Raw genomic sequence first — 17833 nt, forward strand, 5'->3', positions numbered from 1 at the left:
TTATATTTCCTACTGAAGTGTTTTTTGTGTAGGCTATGATCAGGTTTATATTTCCTACTGAAGTGTTTTTGTGTAGACTATGACCAGGGTTATATTTCCTACTGAAGTGTTTTTGTGAAGGCTATGACCAGGGTTATATTTCCTACTGAAGTGTTCTTGTGTAGGCTATGACCAGGGTTATATTTCCTACTGAAGTGTTTTTGTTTAGGCTATGACAAGGGTTATATTTCCTACTGAAGTGTTCTTGTGTAGGCTATGACCAGGGTTATATTTCCTACTGAAGTGTTTTTGTGTAGGCTATGACCAGGGTTATATTTCCTACTTAAGTCCACTGTATAACGCTGTACATAAACAGCGTTACTCTGAACTGATCAATAGAAAACTTTAACAGTAAATTCAGCTGATCCAATTTGTCTGTTAAAAGGAACGCTATATATTGTAGGTATTGTATGTCGAATATATCACAGAACGGTATATATTGTAGGTATTGAATGTCAGACACATCACAGAACTGTAGATATTGTAGGTATTGTATGTCAAACATGTCACAGAACGGTAGATATTGTAGGTATTGTATGTCAGACACATCCCAGAACGGTATATATTGTAGGTATTATATGTCAGACACATCATAGAACGTTATATTTTGTAGGTATTGTATGTCAGATACGTCACAGAACGGTAGATGTTGTAGGCATTGTATGTCAGACATGACACAGAACGGTAGAGATTGTCTGTATTGTATGTCAGACACATCACAGAACGGTATATATTGTAGGTATTGTATGTCAGATACGTCACAGAACTGTAGATATTGTAGGTATTGTATGTCAGACATATCACAGAACGGTAGATATTGTAAGTATTGTATGTCAGACTTATCATAGAACGGTAGATAGTGTAGGTATTGTATGTCAGATACAACACAGAACGGTAGATATTGTAGGTAGTGTATGTCAGACATGTCACAGAACGGTATATATTGTAGGTATTGTATGTCAGACACATCACAGAACGGTATATATTATAGGTTTTGTATGTCAGAAAGATATGCATTGTAAAAAGTGAATAGTGACACAATAACAAAATACTGTACCCAAATTTGATTAAACATATGGCATTAAGGAACAAAACGTGTCATTGAAGTATAAGGGCATATATGTAGTATATTCATCTTTTACGAAATTAGGCTGAAAATGATCGATATTTATGATTTAAAGACGTGCAATTGATTGCGGGCGTATTTGAAGAAAATAACAAAGCTGAAGTTCTTGATCGATTTTACGATACATTTGACGATAGCGTTACTATGGACCAGCCAGGTTTTATTACGGCTACGCACTTTTATACATCATTAAAATCTAGATGTATAGGTACGTTACGAGTGATAGTAATAGTTCATTAATAAATTTGATATAAAAAATGGGATTTATGACGGTTTAATATTACCATGTAATATAGGGCTTTTCATTGTTACAAATATAAATAGACATTCGTGCTCAGAACACGTGGACATAAAATGAAGCATTCCAAATATGGACGATTTCACGTGTGGTGTTTACAGGAAATGAGTTAGTTGACTGTCATATTACAAAATTATTGGTTTATGACTGATTGGTATTTATTTGTTTGTTATTCATGTATTTATTTATTTTTTTTGTAAGTGTATTCCAGATAAGTCGTTCATAGTAATGTAGCAAAAAAAAAAAAAACAGAAAAAAAAGTTGCATAAAATACACCTATTCCCAAATTCTGGTCAATATGAATCATTTTAAGAATACTTTTTCTGAATGCATATTGGGTACATTACTTCACAATAGTAATATATTTAGATCAATATGATGTGTACTCAAGGTACACGTCTATAAAAAAAAAAATTGGCTTCGGTATGTTCTGTTTTCATTTGTGAAGAAATGATTTCATGCCTCTCCCTCTTTATACTAGATAATGTGGATGTAGTGATAGAATGAAACATGACTTCACTGACATAATCATACATATAGCAATATAATAGAAACAGCTTAGTGTTTACACGAGACGAAATAACGCACCATGGAAACAGTAAATGCCTGTTGTATCTTAAATCTGTGTCATTATCTTCAATCTTTAACGTTGAATATCGGTAGCAGTTTATGATATTTGTAAGCAATGTATTTCAGCAAGCGTACAGAATGCATCACTCATATGAAACATTGAGAGAAATGTGCAAGTTGCATTTATATTTTACAATTCAAACTCGTATCAAACCATTGAAGAGTGAAATACCTCGCCGAAAGTGGTATTTCGAATAATTCTTCTTCTGTAAAGCTCCGAAAATATGCCATTTAAACCAGAAAAACCCTCTGAAAGCGCAACATCGCTTGCCTAAACTAGATTTTAAAACAATTATCATTCCATATAGATTTGAAAATAGGCAAGTAGGGATGTGTTTCGTCTACTACGGGGGCCGCGGTGGCCGAGTGGTTAAGGTGTCCCGACACTTTATCACTAGCCCTCCACCTCTGGGTTGCGAGTTCGAAACCTACGTGGGACAGTTGCCAGGTACTGACCGTAGGCCGGTGGTTTTTTTCCGGGTACTCCGGCTTTCCTCCACCTCCAAAACCTGGCACGTCCTTAAATGACCCTGGCTGTTAAAAGGACGTTAAACAAAAACAAACCAAATAAACCAAATCATCTACTACGCTAACTCGTAAGCAGTTATGTTCGAAAGTGACCTGATATTTTCGCCTACTGTTATTTTTCTGATTACTTCGTTAAAATATATGGAAAGACTTTATTGATATAACACTTATGCCAGTGACAAAAAGTCTCTTGTTTTATTAACGTCAATGAAACATTGAAATCGAGATGTTTTGGAACTCTATACAATATTGGAATACAGAAATGTTTTGCCTCTCATATTTACAGCTACCTCGCCGTTTGCTAAAATACCAGACTCCCTTTCATGTTCACACACTGACCATCTTCTGAACAATACACCATAATGCAATGTTCTGAGCCATTTTTCATTAGAACATGTTCATACACCCTAGACCCTAATCGAAACAATTAACAATCGGACAAATTTCTGAGCCATACTCCCTTATAACATGTACATACACCATCGGTCATATTTTGAACAAAACACCCTCATACCAAATTCTGAAAAATACCTCCTTATATTTTGGACAATATAAAATGTTACATGGGAACATGTATACACACCCTTGGAACATGTACACACTCTCTTTGAACATGTCCAAACACCCTTTGTATATGTTTATACAACCTTAGAGTATGTTTATACACCTCTAAAACATGATAATTACCCCTTGAAACATGTTCATACACCCTTGGAACATGTTCATACTTACATAGGACATGTTCATACATCATTAGTACATGTTCGTACACCCTAGGAATATGTTCATACAACCCTAGAGCATGTTCATACACCTTTAGTACATGTTAATTACCCCTTGAAACATGTCCATACACCCTGGGAACATGTTCATACATGTACTTACTTAGGACATGTTCATATACCCTTAATGCATGTTCATAAACCTGGGAACATGTAAATCAACCCTTGAAACATGTTCATAAACTAATATTGCATGTTCATACACCATGGAAACATGTTAATAAACCCTTAAACATGTTAATAAATCCTTAAACATGTTCATGCACCTTTAGTCCATGTTCATTAAACCTAAGTTCATGTTCATACACCCTGGGAACATGTTAATAAACCCTTAAAACATGTTAATAAACCCTTAAAACATGTCCATGCACCCTCACACCGTTTCTGAACTGTACACCCTCGCACCTTTAAAACATATTCTGAGTATTATATCCTAAGAGCATGCCCTAAACAACGTGTACTCCCTAACAAACTAATACAGTATATTAAGACGATAGGCCGTTTAGTTGTCTCTCTGAGACATGGATGTATACGCCAACGGCCGGGTTCACCATCACTGAATTATGCAAGGAAGCAATTGAATGAACAAAAATCGTTATCAGCGTTTATAGAAAAGTTGTCCCTAGCCGTAAGACGTATAAAGGCATTAAACGTTCTAGGCATCGTCCGTGTTTCATGAATAATCATACTTAATAATGTGAAGAACCAAACAACGCCTGTCGTCAACCGTATTAACGATTCTATGTTTTCAGAATATCGTAGCCCAGCATCAGTACCATGTGTTTACAGTGGTCGCTGTGTCCGCGATCCACTGTGTATAGATCATGCACGGACATAGAGAGTTCTTACATGTATATGTCAGTTACTTACTATATATATGTAATAAAAAATCCACAGAGGACAAAGTGGTTTCCGATCTTTCAATTACACCATTATTATATCCTATAAAATTTCTTTTCTTTTTCCTTTCAGCATATATTCAAGTTAATCCTTAAATTACATTCACACCTACGTTAATTTGATAAAAAAAATCTACTCTTGTACAAACGAATACAAAATATACCTGAAATTTTCCTCTGTTGCTCACCTGTTAGTGTCAAATTTATCAATGACTGTACGATATTTTTCATCTGAGGCTACTTGCTGTTGTGCTTCTGTTGATCTAGATTTTTACTCAGAGTGAAAATCATTTCTACGTTTTATGTAACAAAAGATTGTACTTTCTATCAAACTACGCATTATATCAAATACTCCGTTTACACATTTTTTTTCATATAAAAAGTTATACACCATATGTATCATATTTCATTATGTCGACTTCCTCAATATATTAAATAGACTGTATTTATCATAGTCCTAATATGATCCTTAATATATCAAATTTACCGATAATATATACTCATATGCATGTCAAAATCACATCTTTATCAAAGTACTGAAATGTAATATTTCATACATGTAATTACTCTAAATCGAAATCCCCTTTAGTGTATATATAAGCTTGACCGCCATGATAATTAATTAATTTTGACACCATACATTAACGGTATAAGCATTATGTATGAGATCACTTGGCATTTTATACAAAAGACATGCTTTCAATCCCAGCCCTTCGCTTTATTTTCGATGGTTAAGAAGATTCAGGTCAAATATCCTATATTTAGAAAGTACTTACAAGTAAGTGATCTACATTGTAGTTTCAAATACTCCCCTTCGGGCGTCACGGGTCACATCACCGATAACTAAACAAACGTTAACGCAGATTTTGTTTGTTTGTGTCTTGGGTAGATGGAGAGGAGATAAATAAAACGATTTATTGTATGGTAAAACAAACAGTCCTTTTGGGTTAGTGTGTCATTGTCAAATGGACTGTCATACTATTTTTATTCTGGGTGATATTAACATCGGCCAACTTTCGAACTCGCAGCTACAGGAATATAGACTAGATAAATTGGTTGAATGTGAACGGCCATACATATTCTTTATTTGGACCTGAATATAAGATATCAGATTTGACTTTATATATATATATATATATTTATGGTGATGTCTCAGATTGTCACATTAGCTTTTGTGTTTAAATCTCGTGTACACTACAAGTCATTACCGATAAAAAAAAAAAAACGGTACTGGTAGTTAAGTCGGTGTGTTAATATTACCGATATTTTTGGAGCAGAGCGCACTAAAAATATCACAGTGTGGTTAGTTCGTCAATACATGTATTTATAACTGGATGTTTACAGAGCGGTGCGTTACATACAACCGCTATTTCGGTATCAAGAATATATTTATACCGATATATTACTGAAATTTCTCGGTGTCGGTACATATAAGTCTACTGGACTCTTATTTTTGCCGTTTTCTGATTGGTTGACCCTACATGTATTGACAAAACGCAATGTTCGCCACGCAATAATTTACGTGACGTTAACATTACTTTCAAATTGAGTCTCGGTGCCTAAATTTGAGGACACCCTATTATAATTACATAATTATGTTCTTTATGGCTCACGAGAAAACCACCTGTTATTTGTAAAACATGTACGTCTCACACATTGATTGTTACTTCTATATAAGACATATAATAAAACAACTGTTGACTTTGGATATCGATTAACTACAGGATTCATCAATCTAATCTAAAGTATTAGCCTCGGTCAATATTTGGTTCTAAGTATTCTGAATAGATATAATATCATATTGACCTCACCCGAGGTCCATAACTGATACATTTTTATAACTATTAATTTTGAAGAAGACGTAGTAGTAAACATATCTATTAATGTAGAAAACGGATATATACATATGAAGGTGTTTATGAATTCCATGGCGTCAGTAGTAATGTATAGTCATAACTAGATATCACTGATAATGAACACCCAGCGATAACAATACTAGGTGATATTACTGATATTTCTGAAGCTGAGCGCTATATGAATTTCATGGTGTCAGTAGTACGTCTATAGCTTAATTCTAATATCACTGATATTTCTTGAACATTCTGTTATATAAATGTCATGGCATCGGTAGTCTATACATAATTTAGTACTTACTTGTAGACCTAGATATTACTGATGTTTCTGGTGCAGTGAGCTAAATAAATATTACCGCGTCAGTCGTCTATATTTATACATACCTAGATATTACTGATATTTGTAGAATGGAAATAGATTCACAATGCCAGTAGTAAACCTTTTTATTTACAACTTTCTGATATCATTATCACAATATTTCTATATAGAGGTCACGGGGTCAGAGGAGAGAAAGCCATGTTGGCTACAAAAGTTACTCGATCCTAACAAACGACGACAGATGCTCCGCGTATCCTTAATCAAGAAATCATTGTGCTATCATCTACTTTGAGACTACTATTTTAAGATTCTGTACTGTTGTATGGCACTGCATATATTTGACTACCAGTCCAAGTTTCTACTCCGTCTCTGCCCAGCTGAATTCTATATAACTTATCTTTGGACATATCTGAGAGGCTAGACTGGCCACCTGTCTCTAAAATATCAAAATTATATATCAAATTGAGCTTTATTATTTTGGTCTCGAGCAAATTTCTGATTCTAGATTCAAAGTTTCAAATTTTGGAAGATAATCTAGTATTAAAATTAAGTAAAGCAATTTTAACATTTTTTTTAGGGAATGCGGCCAGTCTACAGAGAGGCCAACAGTTTTTGGTTTTCCGAAATAAAATGATATTGTAGAGACAAGGCCAGTTTATATCGTGTAGCATAAATGAATCAATGGAAACTAAGCAGAAGACAGCGTTCTTTAACAAGCATTAAAAATCACGACACATCATGAATTGCTGTCCGTATATCACAATGAGCATTTGTACCAATATTTTTTTGCCGTTGGTAGACAAACACATTTTTTTTTACAGACGTGTTAAATCTTATGATATCGTAAACATTTACAATTGGTCAATCGGCCCGGTAACCTAGATAATGGAAAGCAAACCCCTGTCGATAATTTACTGCTAATTGGAGCAGGTATTTATAGAATATTTAAGTTGTACTCGATGGTGTCACGTTGAGATTTTCATCACTACTAAATACTGGTCGCGCACACCTGGTCAACAGATTTTTCTTCCTGCGCCTTAGTCGATTTCCGTGGTCTTGTTAAATTGAATTTCTGTCCTTGAGACGAGAGTTTCTTCCCTGTGATGTCTCGAATATGTAATATACACTGTAGTTTCGGAGGGAAAACTTAATTCTGGTACTGATAGATCGGAATATAAATTCCTGTACAGAAGAACAAAACACTATAATTAGAAAATAAAACTAAATTACAGTACCGGAGAAGTCTCATTTACAGTGATGAGAGTTTAGGCTTACTTCCAGAAAAAAAGCTAAATCCATACAAGGTGGATGGAACCAAGTCCTGGCTTATATATATATATAAATAAACCCGATAACAGAAAGAAAATACTGAATCAATCCCATCTGCAGTGCTGGTACAAAAGCATATATACTGCAATGATTTGTGCGTGTGTTAGTTCAAACTAAAGGGGACTCCCTACCAGATAGTCACATACAGGACTGAGGTACATCGTCCAACCGTAGAAGTCGTAGTACCAGCGCACACACACCGGCCTGTGTAACCAGCAAAACATCTCAGTGTGGCGTAGTCTTACTCCAATGCCTGTACCTGGACATTACAAGCGTCCGTTTACCACACATCAATATGTGCAGTGTATTGTGTTATTAAATGAAAACGGGACACAGCCGAGAAATATATCACACATGTTCTAGCTTTATACCAAATCTCGAGTAACACTGTGTCAGCCGGGCTCGGCTACCTATTACTGTATTCCGTGACAGTAGGCCAAACTCTGTGGTATTGTGTATCGGCAACATGGTTTAGCATCTTTTAACCCAAAAGATGACATAACCAGCGAGAATGGGATGCTTATAGTCTTGGGATTTATACCGGATTCCGAAGGAAATTCTGTATACCAAGGTAAGCTATACCTCCAAGCATGCTATATTTATAATTTTAGACGTTCCGGGTGTTTGAGAGCAGTAAACAACTGGTACTCACTACCTACGTCAATATATTTACTAACCCAGATCATGTTGTGAACGTACTAGTCTAGATTGGTAGAAGCCTTTTCGGACTAGTAAGCATTATAACATTTAATCCAGAGTCTTTGTCACTGGCCTGAATTTGGGGATATAGGGTTGCATAACAAATTAGTACGTACATTTATTGTTGTATAATGTCGCAACCTGCACAATATAGAACCGTCAATCAATCAACGTCCATACTAAATATTATCTGATATCATAGAAAAGCATGCAAAAAAACCTAGGTCTACCTATTTTATGGAGAAAATTCAAATTAAGAAAACTTTGTCGTGAAACCGAATGTGAACCAGACATTTATCTGAATCCTTCGGCATTCATTTCAATGTAAACTTAAACCTGAAAAAGACGAAACTAGTGTAAAATTATTTTAATAATAACATATTTGCCCTCGGAATGTTTTCAAGGAAACAGTCATGAGTATTCAGAGAATACCGGATCGATCGATTCATTGTAAACGGGATGAATGAGTACATACGTTATTGATAGCTACTTCGCGTGTCCCGGTATATTCCATTGATGGGCAAACGTTTTTATAGCATTGGCTGATTAAATATAACTTGACATGACCTTAATACTTAATAGAACGTGGACAAGGTATATACATTTATGTTAATGTGTAATTATCAAGTGATTTAGGGTTTTAAGTTAACCTTCTGGGTGACCATGGTAAAATATTTGTAAAACAAAAGCTGTGAAGCTGTGACCTGTCTTTTTGATGACAATTTAGCCAAATCCGAGAGAGAATAGAACCATGACCTACATTTCATTTTGAAAAATTCACTTGACGGGGCTGGGATTCGACTTAGCAAATGATTTGTCTCTAAGGTTCTTCCTGTCCGTAGAAAAAAAAAGTTATCTATAGTCATGTCCATTCCGAAATTAAGAATAAAATTTTCAAAAATATTTGATCGACTTTAATCAACCTGACAGCTATCGATCGTATGTACCTGGAAGGCGCCTTCGGTAAACAGCCCCGCCCCCTCTTTCATCACTTGGCAAAGCGAGTTCGGTAACAAGTTCCGTCCCCTTCCGTCCACTCTCGCGTCGCATGGCAGCTGACGGCGTGTTAGGAATTAAGCTCCGCCCACCTCTCGTCTGATTGGCTAGACGGAAATACCCGAGTGCAGGTGTGTTTTAGTTCCAACTCACTGAAGAATACGGTGGTAGATACCCAGCAGGTCACCCCACTAGGTCACATTATACTGACAACGGGCGAACCGGTCGTTCAGCTCCGAAAATGCTGAACACTAAGCGGGAGGAGCAACTACCATTTTTTATAGAATCTGGTACACCATGGCTAGGGGACAGAAGCGAAGCCTTCCTAACAGAGGCGAACGCTCAACTAAAGGCCAAAAGTATATCAGATAAAGTCTAACAACCAGGCGACCAGAGTATTAAATCAATGATAATAATCACGTGATCTAGATACATGATGCCGTGTAAATGCCACGTGACTATGTTATAGAGTGCCGCAAATGGCCTAAGAATATAAAACAACGTAACTGTCACGTTACCAAAATATAAAGTACAAGGTACACCAATTATATCTTAAGCACGTGATCAATTATGATACAAGGTAACTTTTTGTCATGTGACCAATATTTTTCCATCAAAAACAGAGAAACTGTCGTATGCACATAGGAGGCGCCCCCGATAACACGCGCTGCACTTCTCTCGCGTCGCGTAGCAAATGACAAGCGAGTTCGGTAGCAAGCTCCGCCTCTTTTATATATTTTGAAATTTGTCATATGACTAAAATATGATGTAGTGTCACGTGGCTTAAGTGATTATTAGTGTACCTGTCACATAATTGGCAGTGTGGAGTAATAGATATACAAAATATACCATAATATAAACATGTGTGTATATGAATGAAAACGGTATAAATATATATTTGAATCTGACCGGAGTTCCTAATAATCTTCATACTGCGTTTCGTTTAATTGCTTCAAATGCTTGAACATTCAGACTGCAATCTCATCTGAATGTTTGCTGCGGCAATATAAAATATGTTGCATCGATTGTGCACAACATGCTTTAGATTAAATAAAATGCACCATTGAAAACTCTAGTGTGACAAAATACCAAACATAAAGGTTTGTAAATTGAATTAGAAATTTTGTTATTGTTCACAAAGTATAACATCCGCATTGCGGATATGTGTGCAATTTTAGTTTCTCCAAATACTAGTACACATCGTGTACTTTTTCACAAAGTATATCATTCGCATTACCGTTAGTTATGTGTGGAATTTTAGTTCCTACCAATATAACACTTCCATTGTACGTCAATATGTTTTGAAGTATATTGGTATCGCAGCAGAATGTCACTAGTAATTTTCTGCTTGAAATGTTTATTTCAGTTAGGATTCAATTTCTACTGCACACTATTATTCTTACCGGGATAATTCAATCAGACCATGCCTTTGCTTTAACTTGGTTAGCGTAATGACATGCGTACTTACAACTGACCAATTGATTTTTTTAAGAAATATATTTCCATGTCAATGACTTATTCCCAGGATTAGACAGTAATACTTTCCTAGACTAAGACAAACCCTCTACATCTGACTGACTGACTGTTAAGATTAGGTGAAAACTTGGATTAGGTAAACACTTTAATAAGGTAAAAATCGAAGAAAAGCAAACGCAAAATAAGAAATTATTTATTCATTATTTTGGTTATAGTTTAAAAAAATGAAATACGATACTGTTTTATTTTCTTTCGTAGAACTATGAGCGAGCTAACACATTCAACAGAAAGCTTTGGCAACACTTTTACTTCATCGTTTGATTAATCGTCTTATTAATGGTTATTTATGACTTAAATACCAACTGGCACACATTCCAGTGTTATGTTCAAGTATGAATTCACTATATGATTGATTCATTCCTTTAAGTAAATGCTACTCAGCCCTATTAGCAAATTAACGCCACCGAGACATACATGTATAATGGACTATATATCCGTAATTTGATAAGGAATACATCAGAATATTTTAGATGTTCCGAAGTGGAGGATACGAGAATACATTCTCAGTTTTGAACAGGATTCAAACATGAAGGATCCCATTACGACATGCAGCGTACATTCATTTGTAAACCCCTGACTATTTCGCGAGGGTAATTTTGTCTCTACCTTTAGATTCATAAACTCTCGTTGTAGGATTGGGGCGATCGCTAGCTCAATCATCCTAAACATGCAGGGTCTATTGTAGATAGTTACGTTATGTGTGTATTTAATATATAGTTTACGTGCGTAACTGTCCTCTTGGAAACCTTTACCCTTCCTGAACTCATGGTATTTGATTAAATATTAATATCCAATTATTTTTTTTTTTTTTGCAAACTATGACTGCTGTTTAGGAGGCAAATCGAGGAGGGCGAATAGGTCGGTTTTCTCCCTTTGTTTCTCCTTTGGAGCTTTAAGTCGATATCCGTATGGTGTTTTTAGTGGGAAACGAAATGCACGTGTGTTTTACTACGTAGTAAATACAGACGACCAGAGTTAAATACCAGTAAGAGTACATGGTTTGGTCATAAGTAGGTTACACTATATAGTGTTATAACGCAGTTAGTGACTACTAGAAAAGATTGAATAATGAAAATTAGCTATGAATGCCACCATCTAAAATTAATATTAATGTTTAAGTGAATAGGTTTTATAGGAAAAGCCTCGTCAAACAGGAGCAGATGTGTTATCATAGTAGTTATTTATAGCACAGAGAGCGGAAACATACTTAGATACGCGCACATTTCCGCGTTTACATTTACGTGTGTCACATGGCGGAAGCGTGCATGTTTATATGTGTATTTATAAACAAAAATATCCTTATCTTGCTGCCGTACTTCGCATTTTCCCATTATGCAATGTATGTGCGGTTCTGGATTTCTCTCGAACCGTGGAATGGAGTATATACATACATGTACACATATATCACAACAACAAGGCAGTTTTAGTTGTTTTATTTAAACTTTGAAGTTATTCATCATTTGCCTTGGCTTTTTGGCCGTGGCGAGATGTTCTATATGGAACAGTTACACTTCATCATATACCAAATCAAGTGTGTATATTATTAATTGATTGACAGAGTCGTTTAAAACTACTTAGGCTTTGACGTCTGTCCTTTTATTTCCCCCTGTGATATATTTGACTCCTACAACAGAGACTTCGCGATTATGTGTTTAAAATGAATAGGTAAGATTTATTTCATCAACTAAACTCTCTCTATTTCTACATTATTATTTGTTATTCTTGTTTCACAACCCAACAAAGTTCTCTAGGACTTTCCTCAATAACACGATTCTCATGTCGAGGCTGCAATTTACAACTCGGGGTTACGAGAGAGATGTAGGATGATGACGACTACGGTGGTGTGTTATGGTCGTCATAAGAATCCCATTTGGAGATGTTCCATTGTGTTGAAAATACAGTAGGCATCGTCAGATGTTGACCTAGATTCGCTGGGTGTGTGTATGTTGCTGTTGTGATGGTGAAGGACAAATCGAAAAACATAGCCTGATTCGCCTAATACGTTTGCCAAATTCATTGAATAAATCGTGCATATTGCATTCGTTTTGGAGCAAAATACAGCTTTTGTTTAATCTTGTTTTTATAGACGAAATTTCAAATATATTTATACTTGCTCTGAAATAAATATATTTTCTTACGTTTTATAAAACGATACCTTGTGTAGAAATGTTTTCCTCTATACTTTTCTTTCTTTAATATTTCTCAACTTTTCTGGCCACTTCATACTTTCGTCGAAATATTTATTTCCTGCATGATACGCTTAATTCTGTATGAGAACATGTCTCCTTTAACTTGAAACCTGAACTTATTCTAAGTGCATGTCCCTTGGTTGGCGAACAGTACCGGAATCGTCATGTGATTCATCATTCTATAGACAATTACATATTTCACTATCTATCAGTACAGCTGAACATATTTAAATGGTTCACTGAAGACGCCTAATAATTGATTCAGCTATGTCAATTAATCATGTAGTTAGGTACAAACTAAAAACAATAAAAAATACAGATGCCTTAACAAAAGGGAAATATATCCGTATATGGCAACCCTGACCAGGGGAGAGAACCCAATGTCTTCATTACATATGCAAACCCTCAACTGGCAAAATAGTTGCTCAATAAAATGTTCATTCTTTACATTTGATATTTTCCAATTTGTTATAAACGACATCTACATAACAATGCAATGTTATCTTTCGGCACTAGATCTCTGCCAACAGGTAACCTCATTTCGATATTTGTATTTGAGAGTTTCTTTTGCCTGTGGTTCGAGGCATATGGTTTGTATTTGATAGCATGATTATTGAATTGCTGTGCATGATTCATATGCACTTTAAGGAATTGAAATGAGGGGAGGTTATAACTAGCGCCACTCTTTATCGTCACAGACATACTGTGATTTAACAACTGGTCTCAATATCTGATTAGAAAGATGGTAAAGTGTTAATTGATCAATAGTGGCCTGGTCCACGTGTTGAGCTTGTGTATGTAGTGAACTTGCCTATCTGTTGGTCATGTCTATGAGTTGAGCTTGTCCGTTAGACTGACCACCAGACCCTAAGTTCGTTTTGTTCAGAATTGCCAAGCTAAATGCTAATACTAGATAATCTGTCCCGAGTTTCAAACTTCTAGAATCAGACATATCCTAGGCACCAAAATCATAAAGCTTAATTTTATTTATGATTTTAATATTCGAGAGACAGGAGGCCAGTCTATTTGTCCGTGTGTTGAGCTTCTTTGTGTGTTTATTATGTAAATGTGTTGCGTGTGTCTCAATGATGGCCATTTTCAAATGAAAACATGCTCTAAAACAAATATATTGATTGATATTGTCTTGAACTCTTACCAACAAAGTATAACGACTTGTTTTATATATCGTGCAGGAAACGATATTCTCTTCTCTAATTCGCCTCCGTTAATTGCATCTTTTATTATTTTAACCTAAGTTGCTGATGTGATCAAAATCTCGCGGTGTGCTGTCAGGTCCTATTCCCTGGAATTGTATTGATTTGCAACCCAAACCCTGAATTGTTTTTCTTTTGTCCACGAAATTCTCAGCTACCTCTTCCTTTAACTATACCACACAGGATTCAAATGTGAATATTGAATGTCTGGTCTTAAACGTGATGTTTTCTTTTTATCTATACGTTTATGTAGATTCTGAGATGATTTTCCCTTTTTCATTGGGCTGTAAAGCGTATTCCATCACACAAGATTACTCAATTTGCTATGAAATCTTTTACACACAAGGCCGGAAATCATTTCCCATGAAAAGAGTGTACCGAATATTAATACGCCCACTCGCTTTTCCCCTATACAGGTTTGTGACTGTTTTGAATGATCTTGTTGGTTTTTCAGCTGACTCGTCGAAAGGGAATACATCTCGACTTTAATCGTTACCTGCCTAATAATAGTATACCCATATCAGATTGCTAGCTGAAGAACATGACAAAATGTAAACTTTTACACAGATGTAATAATATTATCAAGGGAAAGGACCTTTTGATCGTTGCTTATTTTTTTAATGGAAAAAGTGACATGGTAATAGTCACACAATTCACTTATCAGATGCTCTGACATGTAGAAAGGTTTCGTCATATATCCTCATTTATATAAGGTAATGTGATAAAAATAGATATGAAATATATAATTACCTTTACTTTTATTCTTCAGTTATCTATAATTAAGCATAATGATTATATAGGTTTTTTTTCACGGGACTAATATTTTGCGATTTTCTCGTTCAGTTCTAGCTTGATGGAATTACATTTCTTGCAACACCGCCCTGTAAATGGTCTAAAATAAACAAGTGAACACTTTTCACGCACTTGTGAGTATTTTTGCAACACATTTTTCTCATTTACAGTATAATTACTATCTGATAATCTATTTTTGAGCAAAACAAATGTATATTTCATTAAATCCCCGCAAAGTTGACCAAAAATGCAGTAAACAGAAATCTTATATTTATGACATATTGTCGAAAAAAAACGCTATACATAAAGTTAAGATACGCTAGGGAATAATATGTCATGTTTCTGTAGAATAAATCTTTTTCGTGGTGACTTAATTGCGCGTTTTCACACCTAATATTTTTTGCCGTGATTTAATTTCGCAATTTACAGTTATAAAACGGGTACTGTACCGGTGATTTATACTATTTCGCGGCGATTATTTTTCACAAATTTACTCGCTTTGCTTAAAACGCGATAATATATCGCACGCAAATATCAGTTGGTTTACAGTATTGAGAATTAGGGAGAAAACGTATGAAATGCCGAGACAGGTTCTGGCTACCAGGGTCGTGGAAAAATCTAACGACCTTTCACTGTTGGCCAACATTCAAAAACCTTGATTACTTATACGCTTCCTCTCGATTACTTCTAAATTTACCTTCAAGAAATTGGTTCTTATAACAATCAGATTAGGTTATCTGAGACTGTCCGAATTTGATGACGTAGACAAGGCAAGTGGAATGCCAAGCCAATTTTTCGGAGAGAAAAATGTTGACGTTAGCGAGAAAAAAAACAGGCATCGCATATACAAGACAGAAAAAAACTAGTTAAAGATATTATCGTGCTCGTTTTGGCGATTATAATTGTCTAGGTGATTAAACGTGGACGCGTACATGAATTCATGTTTACCCATCTAACTTATTGAAAATATCTTTCACATGCCCATTTCTTGTCCGATCCTAATTTTGAATCCTTATTTCAATACATTTCTCTTCAAACTTCAAGATTGTTTGTTTGTTTTTGTTTAACGTCCTATTAACAGCCAGGGTAATTTAAGGACGTGCCAGGTTTTGGAGGTGGAGGAAAGCAGGAGTACCCGGAGAATAACCACCGGCCTACAGTCAGTACCTGGCAACTGCCCCACGTAGGTTTCGAACTCGCAACCCAGAGGTGGAGGGCTAGTGATAAAGTGTCGGGACACCTTAACCACTCGGCCACCGCGGCCTCTCAAACAAACTTAAAGAAGTTCCTCATATAAACATTAATATCCATTAGATGATAATAGGATGAATCAGAAATCTAAATTCCAATGCTAAATGGTAATAATGAAGTAAGATATCTTTTCAAAACATGGTTACTTACAATAGACCGTCGTTACAAAAACGAGACTATTACGAGAAATAAACATGATTCGGACATGCTAATGTTAGGTTTCCATGGTGACTGGTGAACACAAATCTACTTAGCGTCGTAGCTATTCCTGACTTTTACTATTATAGCACGTATTATAACCTGATATATCTTGTCTACATTTGTAGGATTTCCACCAATAAGACAATTAGTAAATTGACATTTCTTGTATTCATGTAAGATTTATTTGTTAAGAATAAAAACCATTGGGAGGATTCTATTCCGAGAAGATATATGCGTCTTTTGTTGAAATGTAAACTGATTAAAATTGGCAACAACTTTTGCACAACTAGAGGCAGATATCAATCTTTCTTTAGGAAAAGTAATGTTCCATGATACAGTTTGACATAATATCCATAAACTTGGTAATTAGTCTTTGACACCGGCTGCTCTTAATTAACACGAACCGATTGCGATATCAATCCTGTTCTGCTTATAACCACAATGCAGTTTCTCAAATTTGCCATGAATGATAAATATTTGTTTAATCACAATGTTTCAATAAATAAGATACTGAATTGTAATTGAAACAGCGATAGAAGCTCAAAATCAAACGAGGACAACATAAAATATTACCTGTTCCAACCCAAATGTAAAAGTTTGGTCGGTCAGTACTCGGAGCTAAACATTTACACTTGAGTTGAGATGTGTCTATCTACGGTTCTACGGCACAGGTCCATGTTTGATTGACGTTCTTAATGGTAAGTTATTGCGAATCTTTTTCATCGCGCCAATGCCATTGTCCCAAGAAAATGTGCGATAATCGATATATTAACTCTACAGAGAAATTTAACGACAACGCACTATAATTGATTATAAATATATAGCGACGTACATGTATCACACAAACAAACTTATTATGTTTTTTTCACTGCCATGATTCACTTTAGGAGGATGCTACATAACATTGATTCACTCAAGATTACAGTGTTGACATCCAAGCAATAGCGCTTTACCTCATGGAACACCTTATCTCCTACATTGTGTGTGTGTATATTTTGTTCTCGTTTAATGAGTTAGATCTATTTTCTGTTTTTTAAATGTATTAAGTCTGATTACGTATTACGTATGAAAATGGGTGCTTAATTCACAATGGTTCACAAATAAAATGGATTTTTAAGACGATGATGTATTATTTAATGTGATGTTTGCGTG

The 17833-nt window shown here is 35.3% G+C and overlaps 1 protein-coding gene across 5 annotated transcripts in view; it reads left to right on the plus strand.

Annotated features, from left to right (window-relative positions):
• Positions 1-17833, plus strand: part of LOC117316410 (calmodulin-beta-like) — a 129075-nt gene that overhangs the window by 63479 nt on the left and 47763 nt on the right. The window contains exon 1 of one of the 5 annotated variants that reach the window (XM_033870969.1): positions 7969-8374. The exons of the other annotated variants lie outside the window; for them this stretch is intronic. The gene's annotated coding sequence lies outside the window, so the exon portion shown is untranslated. Of the gene's footprint in view, positions 1-7968; positions 8375-17833 lie in introns of those variants that run through there. 5 annotated transcript variants of the gene reach the window in all.

The sequence above is a fragment of the Pecten maximus genome, chromosome 18 (genome assembly GCF_902652985.1).
Source record: "Pecten maximus chromosome 18, xPecMax1.1, whole genome shotgun sequence".
In the NCBI taxonomy this organism is placed as follows: Eukaryota; Metazoa; Mollusca; class Bivalvia; order Pectinida; family Pectinidae; genus Pecten; species Pecten maximus.